Source organism: Otolemur garnettii, unplaced genomic scaffold, assembly GCF_000181295.1.
Source record: "Otolemur garnettii isolate 467f Iridium unplaced genomic scaffold, OtoGar3 scaffold00006, whole genome shotgun sequence".
In the NCBI taxonomy this organism is placed as follows: Eukaryota; Metazoa; Chordata; class Mammalia; order Primates; family Galagidae; genus Otolemur; species Otolemur garnettii.
In genome coordinates this window covers 5,622,168-5,632,423 of record NW_003852401.1, presented here as the reverse complement: position 1 = coordinate 5,632,423, position 10,256 = coordinate 5,622,168, and positions in this window count along the sequence as shown.

Here is a 10,256-nt window from a genome sequence, read left to right as displayed (position 1 = left end):
CTAAGACTAATACAAATGATAAACCTCATATAAGATTAAGTAAGTAAAAAAGGAAAGAGAAAACTGGTCCAAAATAATGATAGCAGAAATTAAAAAGAAAATGAAACTAAATATACAACAAATGTGACAACATATAAGTTTTTTGGGTGACTTTGTATCAATAAACTTGAAAAGTCAGGTGAAACAGGTAATAGCCTTGAAAAATATAAACTATAATTTAATCAAAGAGACTAAATTATTATAAATGTTCAATAAATGCATTGTCAGATTCAGATATTAGATATTTTAATATGAACTTAATTATGTCTAACATTTAAATTTGTGAACTCACACTAGAAAAAGTTCTACATACCACTTTGCTGAATATCAGTAAGGTCACCTTGAAAGTCCTCCCCTTGGGAAGCCTAGTCCTAGCCAGTGCCTAGTCCACCCTTCAAAGCAATTTTGGAACTCTTGTTCTGGAATCGTTATCAGAGTTGTCATATTACCTTTAATACCTTGAATGTCATCAAAATGTCTTCCTTTCAATAGTTCCTTTATTTTCAGGGAAAGAAAAAGAGTCATTTGGGGTCAGATCAGGTGAGTAAGGAGGGTGTTCCAGTACAGTTATTTGTTTGCTGGTTAAAAACTCCCTTACAGGCCACACTGTGTGAAGCAGTGCATTGCTGTAATGTAAGAGCCATGACTTGTTGGTGAAGAGTTCAGGTTGTTTTCATCTAAATTTCCACACAGCTTTTTAGCACTTCCAAATAAGAAAGTTGGCACAAATTCATAATGAATAATCCTTCTGATATAAAAAAAAAAGGTAGCAACATCATTTTGACTCTTGAATTGGACTGATGGAGCTTTTTTGGTTGTGGAGAATTGGCTGCAGCAACAGTACTGAACATGACTCAAGAAGACACAGCCACACATTGACAGGAACACAGTGTGTGAGACACTGATATACCAAGGTCACAAGCCCTTACCAAGTTGTTTGTACAGTGCTGCCAGTGTAAGCATGTGGTGGCAAGTTCATAAACTTAATTGACAGACCTCATATACATAATGCTGGCCATTAGATTTTATGTTGATGTCTTTTTACTTATTATTTTTTCTGTTTTTCTGACACTCATTCTAGATAGATTAGTCAAGAGTGGTTCATACAATATTTCTTGAGTTTGGGAGTGCTGAAAACATTTTATATCCTTATATTTGAAAGTCCCTACTGTTTATAAAATCTTGGTCTCACCTTTTATCTCCTTGAGTATCTTAACTATCTTAATCTTGTTCTAACTTAAAGTGTTGCTATTAAAACATCTGATGAAAATCTATTTTTCTTTTATGAATAACTTGTTCTTTTATTTATATGTCTAAATGCTTTTTCTTTTAAAGTCAACTAATTTTGCTAGACTATATCTCAGTGTTGATTAGTGTAGCTCAACATTTTCAGGCATGTAGCTATGCACTTTTAACATGTGATTTCAATTTTTAAGATAAAAGTTGTTAATAGAAAATTCATCACTTAACCATTTTAAAGTTTTATAATTCAGTGGGTTTTAGTGCTTTACAAAGTTACAAAACCATCACCACTATCTAATTCCAGAACATTTTTATCATCTCAAAAATAAATCTGATATTCATTAAGCAGTCACCTTTCATTCCACTCTCCCCTTAGCCCCTGCCAAAAACTAATCTATTTTCTGCTTCCATAAATTTGATTAATTCTGTACATTTCACATAAATGGAATTACACTATATGTGGACTTTTATGTCTGGGTTTTTTCACTTAGCATAATGTTTCAAGGTTCATATATATTATAGTATGAATCAATACTTCATTCCTTTTTATGGCTAAATAATTTTAATTATATGCATATGCATAAGCATTCATCATCAGATGGACACTTTGGTCATTTCTACTTTCTGGCAGTTATACATAATACTGTTATAAATATTTGGGTTTAAATATTTGTTTTAAATCTATTTTCAGTTCTCTTGAACATATATTGAGATGTTTTATGGTGAAAGTTACCAAACTTTTTCATAGCAGCTATAACATGTTCACTCCTATCAAGAATATATGAGTTTCTGATTTTTCCATATCATCAACATTTACTTTTTTATGTTTAGTTTTATCAGAACATGCTAGAAGAAAGGAAGTGCTATTTCTTTGTGGTTTTAACTTATATTTCATTAACAACTAATACATTTGTACATTGTTTTATGTTCCTATGGTCATTTCTTTGGAGAAAAATCTCTTTAAGTCCTTTGTCCATTTTTGTACTTGGTTGTTTCTCTTTTTGCATTGTTGATGGTTAAAGTTCTTCATACAGTTTGGATTTTGGCAAATATTATCTCCCATTCTATGGGTTTTCTTTTCACCTTTTTGATAGTGTTTCTTTTTGGGGGGGCAGTTTTGGCTGGGGCTGGGCTTGAACATGCCACCCCCAGTATATGGAGCCAGCGTCCTACTCCTTGAGCCACAGGCACTGCCCAATAGTGTTTCTTGATGCACAAAATTTTTAAGTAAAAAAATTATATTTTTCTTCTTTAATTGTTTGTGCTCTTGGATCATCTCTAAGAATTCTAAGAATTTATTGCCAAATACAAGAAAATAAATACTTATCCTACATTTTCTTCTAAGAGTTTTATAGTTTTAGCTCTTACATTGAATTGAGTTTTGCAAATACATAGGAAGATATTCAGATTAATTATTTTGCATGTGACTATTCAGATGACAAAGAATCATTTGTCAAAAATATTCTCTCCCAATTGAACAGTGTGTTAATCCATTCTGTGAGGGTATGATGGATAAATATCACAGATTGGGTAATTTATAACAGAAATTTATTGGCTCATACTTCTGTAAACAAGGGCTATATGTGGCAAAAGCCTTCTTGGTTCATTATCTTGTGGTGAAAGTGTGAAAAGAGGTGTGTATGTGTATGAGAGAGAGAGAGAGAGGAATAGAGAAAGTAGAGGGAGCCAAAGTCACCCTTTTATAACAGATCTATGCCTGCAATAAGAACCCCACTCCTGCTATCACCTCATTAATCTATTTATTCTGCCCTCATGGCCTAATTATCTCTTACTAGACCTCACTTCCCAACACAGGTGCATTAGGGATTAAGTTCTCCATACATGCTTTCTGTGGGGCACATTCAAACCATAGTAAATGGCCTTGGCAACTTTGTCAAAAATCAGTTGGTCACATGTATCAATTCTATTCCATTGTTTTATATATGTACCATTATGTTGATATCATACTATTTTGGCTAATGATGAAATATAATAAATTTGAAATCAGTGGGTATGAGGCTGTCAGCTTTGTTCTTTTTCAAAGGTAGTTTTGGTATTCTGTATCCCTTGAAGCAATTCTGTATGAATTTTTGGATCAGCTTGTTTATTTCTAGTAAATGATAGTTGGAAATTTATATTAATTGCATTGAATCTATTAATTTGGGGGTAATGTATAGCTTGAAAATATTCTAATCCATTAACAACAGAGTCTCACTCTGTGCCCTGGGTAGAGTGCTATGGCATTGCAGCTCAGAGCAACCTCAAACTCTTGAGCTTGAGCAATCTTAAAGTCTCAGCTGTCTGAGTAGAAAACTAAGGGTTCCTACCATGATGCCTGGCTAATTTTTCTGTTTTTAATAGAGAAGGGGTCTTACTCTTGTTCAGGTTGGTCTTGAACTCCTGAGCTCAAACAATACATCCACCCCAGCCTCTGAGTATGCTGGGATTTCAGGCGTGAGCCACCACACCCTGCCATTTCCATCTTTTATAATGTATTTCAGCAATAGTTTTTTTTTTTTTTAATTCTTTGTTCTCAGTGCATGGATTTTCAAACTTCTTGGTTAAGTTACCATTTTATTCCTTTTAAGGGTATGATACATGGATTTTTTTTTTCTTAATTTCCTTCTCAGATTGTTAAATGCTGATGTATGGAAATACAACTGACTTTAGTATGTTGATTTTATATCCTGACACTTTGCTTAATTTTTAAATTTCTCTAACAGTTTTAGGTTTTTTCCTCTATGTGGATTCTTTCAGTTTTCCGTATAGAAGATTGTGTTATCTGTGAACAGAAATAGTTTTCTTTCTTTTCCCCAAAATTTCTTTTCAATCCAAAATTAGATTCCACTCCCCTCCCATAATTTCCTTGCAAGAGTTTCCAATATAACATCAGCAAGAATTGGCAAGAGACAACATCTTTATCTTGTTCCTAATCTTTGGGAAAAATCTTTTAGTTCTTAGCCATTAAGTATGATGTTAACTGTCAGCTTTTCATAGATAACCTATAGGAGGACAGATACCTGAAAAATCTTGGCTGACCCACGTCTTCCTTCTTTTGCTTGCAGAATGTACTAAGAATGCAATATTCTGCAGTAATGAGGTAATGTTTGAAATACATGAATGTGTGATTTTTTCCTTCCAGAACAGAGTGTTCTGCAATGCTTGAGTTCAGCAATCCTCCTGCCATCCAGGCTATAAAACCCAGAGCTGAGTGCTTCCATATCTCTTAGCTGTAGTGTGACTGGGACATGCAAACAAGAGACTTTATTTGACCAAACAGCTTTCCTGAGATTTTGGGGATTAGCTCAACATGGATCCTCCAATTCTGTTTATCCCTGCTGTTAGTAGTATAGTTACTCTTACTGCCTTCTGTTCCAGTTCTGTCTCATTAGACTTGTGCAAGAGGTAAAGACCCTGGAGCTTCTTCTGCTCCTCACAGCTATCCTTTGGTACTGGGACTATGAGGTCACGGAATTTGCTTTGAACTCCCACCAGGTCTAAGAACCCTTGAAAAAACTGGTTTCAACATTTCCATACCTTTTACTGGGTTAAAGAAGTATTCTATTTCTAGGTTGTGGGGTGTGTGTGTGTGTACACATGCACACATGCATGTGTCTGTGTGTGTTTGTCAATTGCAAAGCATCTTTGGATTTTGTCAAATATTTCTCTTTCTGTATTAATTGAGGTAGTTGTGTGGGTTTTTTAAAATTCTATTCATATGGTATATTACATTAATTGACTCTGACATGCCAAACCATCCTTGCATTTCTGAAGTAAATCCCAGTGAGTTATAGTAAATACTCCTTTTAATATATTGCTAAATATGGTTTGCTAGTATTTTTCTGAGGATTTTTGCATTTTTATTTGAAAGATTTTTGCATTTTTATTTGTAATTTCCTTTTCTAATGATGTCATTGCCTGACTTTGGAGACCAGGTAATACTAGGTTCATGAATGAGTTCAAGAGTAGTCCCTCCTATTCTATATTTTGAAAGAACATGATGAGGATTGATATTAATTCCTCTTTAGAATTTTGGTAGAATTCACCATTGAAACGATTTCATCTTATGCTTTTCTTTGTTGAAAGTTTTTATTATATCTTTATTGTTTACTAGATTATTCAAATTTTCTTTACATTATTGTCAGTTATGCTAGCATATGTGTTTGCAAGGATTTTCCCCCTTTTTGAAGTTACGTAATTTGTTGGGAACAATTGTTTATAGTATTCATTATAATTTATTTTTTTTCTCTGAGGCTGGTAGTAATACCCCTCTGTTCATTTTTGACCAAAGAATAAAATATTAGTTCTGTTTTTTCTATATCAGTTTGAAAGACTGTTTCAAAATATTGTCTATTCAGTTGATCTTTGCTCTAACTCTAATCTGCACTTCCTTCCTTCTGTATGCATTTAGTTTAGTTTTTTTTATTTGATTCAGTTTCCTAAGGTTGAAGACTAAATTAACAATTTGAGATTTCCTTTTTAAATACAGATATTTGCATGTATAAACTCCCCATGAACACAACTTTTGCTCTATCTTATAAACTTTGATATGTTGAATTTCCATTTTCATTCATCTCAATGTATTTTCTAATTTCCATTTTGATAACTTTTGTGACTCATTGATTGTTGAAGAGGGTATTGTTTAATTTTCCTATCTTTGTGTCTTTCCTAAATTTTCTTTAATTTTTGTTTGCTAACTTTATTTTTTATTATCAAGGAAGATATTTTGTATAATTTAATTTGGTAAGTTTATCAAGCTCACTTTTATGTCTTAATATACAGTTTATGTGGGAGAATATTCTATGTGCACTGAAGAAGAATATTATGCTATTGTTGGCATTAGTGAGTAGTGTTCTATTAATGTCTGATAGGTCTAATTGTTTTCGGGTGCTGTTTACATTCTATAGGTTTTTGTTTATGTTTTATTCAATTCTAATCTCCAACTATCATTATTGTACTATTTTGTCCTTCAATTCAATTAGTTTCTGATTCAGCTATTTTCAGGCTTTGTTATTAGTGCAAATGTCTATAATTATTATATTTATTGATGGATTGATACTTTAATCATTCCACAATGATTATATTATATAATGTCCTTTTTTTGTCCCCTGTAACAATTTTGACTTACAGTCTAGTTTGCTCTGTGGCTTAATATAGCCAGTTTTCATGGATATGGTTTTTCATATTTTGACTTTCAACTTATTTGTATCTTTAGATTTGAAGTGAATCTCTTATAAACAGCATATAGTTAGAGATGGGTGGAAATGTGGGAGAACTCATTGAGAAGTAGAAGCAGACAAACCTGTCCTCTTGAAGCATTTTTTAGATTGGATTTTATAAAAAATATTTTAACAATTAGGGAAAACAGATTATGAGGCAAGGGATAAAAGACAGATAGATGTGTATATCTCAGAGAGAATGTGCACTAGGAGACCACAATGCATATTAGGAGCCCTAAAAGTCTGTTAAACATGACAGCACAGGCTTTGGAGAACAGGACAAGAAATGTCTTTCTGAGGCCTGACTGTTTCCTGACAGAGAACTTGTACAGAGGTCTGTGAGGGTCAAACTAATGATTGTGAGGTGTGCTGTGAACAGCATGGGCAGCAGGCTCCTTGATAAGAGGAACAATCTCTTGATAAGAGAAACAGTATTTCTCCCCTATTCCAGGTATGGGTCTGGTGTCAGCCTATTTGCCCCACAGGTACCCAGAGATTTAATTGCCTCTTGTGGAAACTGTGTGAGTGGTCAAACCTGCTGTCTGCTCTCACATCCTATTTCCAACCTTTGTTCTTTGTTTCATTAACTACACTCCCATTCTTTAGTTTAGAAATAACATAGTTAGCTGAAGTGGTTAAAAAGTAGCTAAGTTAAGATGGTAAATACTGTAAGGATGACGTATTGTGCAGTTTTTTGCTTTCCCCCATGATTATTCATTTGCTGATTTGAAGACAATGTATGTAATAAATACTGGGTTAACCCAGAACATGGGGCCTTCCCTTTTCCTTGCGTTAGGTGGCATTGGTCCTCTACATCTATTCTTTTTAAATCTTACTTTATCTCTTTTGTCTTTATTTCTTTCATTCTCTTGCTTCCACCAAGCACTGGGGCTACCCATGGATTTTGTGGGGGCACCTCTCTAGAGTTTTAGTCCATCCTTTCAATCTGTTTTTTACTTGTAGAATGTAATCCATTTATAATTTAATTAATTATAATGACTATAATTATAGATTAGGAAGAAGCTATTTTTGCCATTTTGCTGTTTGCTTTCAATAATATCATTTACTTTTATTTTTGTCCCACAGTTCCTCCTATTCTACCTTCTTTTATGTTAATGATTTTTTAAAGTATCTCATTTTTATTCCTTTCTCAATCATATTATTAAATGATTTTGAATTCTTAGTGGATCTTCTGGAGATCAGAGAAAACATCATCATTTATAACAAAATTATTTGGATTAGTGCCAGTTTAGCTCCAATAACATACATTAACTCTGTTTTTATCCGTCTACCTCCTCTTTAGGTTTTTATTACCACAAATTACATTTTTACTTATTGTGCTCACATTAACATAGATTTATGACTAAATCTCCATACTGTTTTACATAGAGGTTATACTAATTTTCATATCCGCTGACCTGCTGCACAGGTGGGGAGTGGGGGTTGGGACCAAGTCAAAGCAAAACAAATATTTATTACTGAGATTCAGTTTTATTTTTCTTAATTAAGCACTTGCCTGGTTACTAGAAATCTACAATTAGTTTCCAGAATTCCAAAAAAGATGCTTCTGCCAGTTCTTACCAGTTCATTCACTTGTTTTGTGGAGGAACAGGCTTTTATATCTCCTTCCCCAGACATTTTCACTGATGTCACCTCACATATTTTAATGGTTCATAAGTTACTTAAATTATACTTGATTACATTTAATCTTGTTTGTTTGCTTGCTTGCTTGCTTTTGTATTTCTCCTTAGAGACTATTCTCACTCACGTTAGATTTTTTTGTTGTTTTTTTGTCTTTGGTAATTGTTACTTATCTCAAATACTTTAAAATTTTTTTCCAATATTTTTGATTTCTAAAAATTTCATCCTTTTCCTTATTTCTGTCAACACTACAATCTATTGTACTTATTGTTCTTAAATGCTTTCTAGTTTGGTTCTATATCTGAAAAGATTTTTACCTTAATTTTCAATTACATCCTGAGTTTTTTATATCATTTTGGATTTTTTATACTGTTGTTTATGCCCTTTCATATTTTATACCATTTTCTTAATGTCTTTCAGCTATCCTGAAATGTGCTATGGCTGCTCAGTTCTGAAGGGCTACTTGTAATAAACTTCAGCAACTTGTAACAAACCCTTTGCACCTACTCAGTTTTGCAGGAGACAAACCTCTCCTCAGTTTTAGTTGTCTCTTACAAACAGATTTGTTGTGATTTTGAAATAAATACCTGCTGGCTACTTGGGTTTTTCCTGTTCCTAGGAATATCAGATTTCCAATTACTTTCCTTTGCTTTCTCCCTCAGCAGACACAGATAGTAGGCGGGACTTTTGGCTATTCTAATTTTTCCCCATTCACTGGTATTATGGGGTCTATGGGAATATCTAATAACTAAATTTTATTATATGTAAAATTTGCCCATAAATTCCCCGGCTTTTCAATTGCTAGGTCCATTATTGTCTGGGGAATCTAAGGATGTTAACTATGACATAGCTGTCATAAACTTCTCAGAAGCCCCTTTACTCTTGAACCTAATGTATACTCATATTTAATATAGAACTCATCCTGATGAGGCAAAAACATGCAATAATTGTTCTGTACACGAATATGATACACTTTCATCACTTTAGCATCACTAACACATAAGTTTATTTGCAATACTTTGTCTCTGTACTCCTCGAGAAATCAATCTTGGTGTCACATGTTTTTGTGACACCAAGACTGATATGTGTGTGAACATGGAGTTACATATATATATCTGTGTGTGTGTATATATATGTATATATATATAATATGCTTACACATATGTTCACATACACACATATATACACATGTATATACATATATAGCATACACACACTATTTAATGCAGGTAAATATTTGCTCCCTCAAAGGGAAGCAAAACTTAAAATTCTTTTTAAGTTTTAAAAGACATGCATTGTTTCTCATTAATACACTGATGCTTTTATAATTTAGAACAAAATCCTTGTTTTAAATAGTTGCTTCCTATATGAAGTTTTGGATAGTGACATATTTTTAATTACTAGGCATTAATGCACATTGATATTCATCTTCACACAAACAAATGAAAATTGCAAAGAAATCTCTTTTTGAAATTTCAGTTGCTTAGAATGAATTTTATGGTTTGATTGCCTAGTTTTTCTGCTGTTTCCTTAAATTTCCCTGTATAGTTATAAAGCCCACTTTATGGAAAAGCTACTCCAGTGTCAGGAAAGCTACTAGGCAATGACAGAAAAAATTGCATAGTTTCCACTTCACTAAACTCAGAGATGAAAGTTAAATATTGTTTTTGTGTTCTAGTCATGTATAAACTTACTATCATGGAACACACTCTGCCCAAATATTACTGCGCTTTCCTGGTAATGGCATTCGTAATGTTCTCCCTTGAATAGTAAAATATTTCAAAGTCTCTGTAAGAGTAAGGTTTTAAACCTCTACTAAATGATTTAAAGGGAAAAGAAATAACTTTAGTTTTACTAATACCAGGAAATAAACAGGTTTTGTACTTTTAACTTAAGAGCTTGAGAAATTGTTTCACATGAGATTATTGACTAATTTGAATACTTTTTGCTTTGATCGGGTATTTAGAATCCCTTAAAAAGCTATCACTAAATTTGACACACAGTAGTGGATTAGATGTTAAGTAAATCACTTTATTTATTTATTTTTATTTTTTATTTTTTTTGCAGTTTTTGGTTAGGGCCGGGTTTGAACCTACCACCTTTGGTATATTGGGC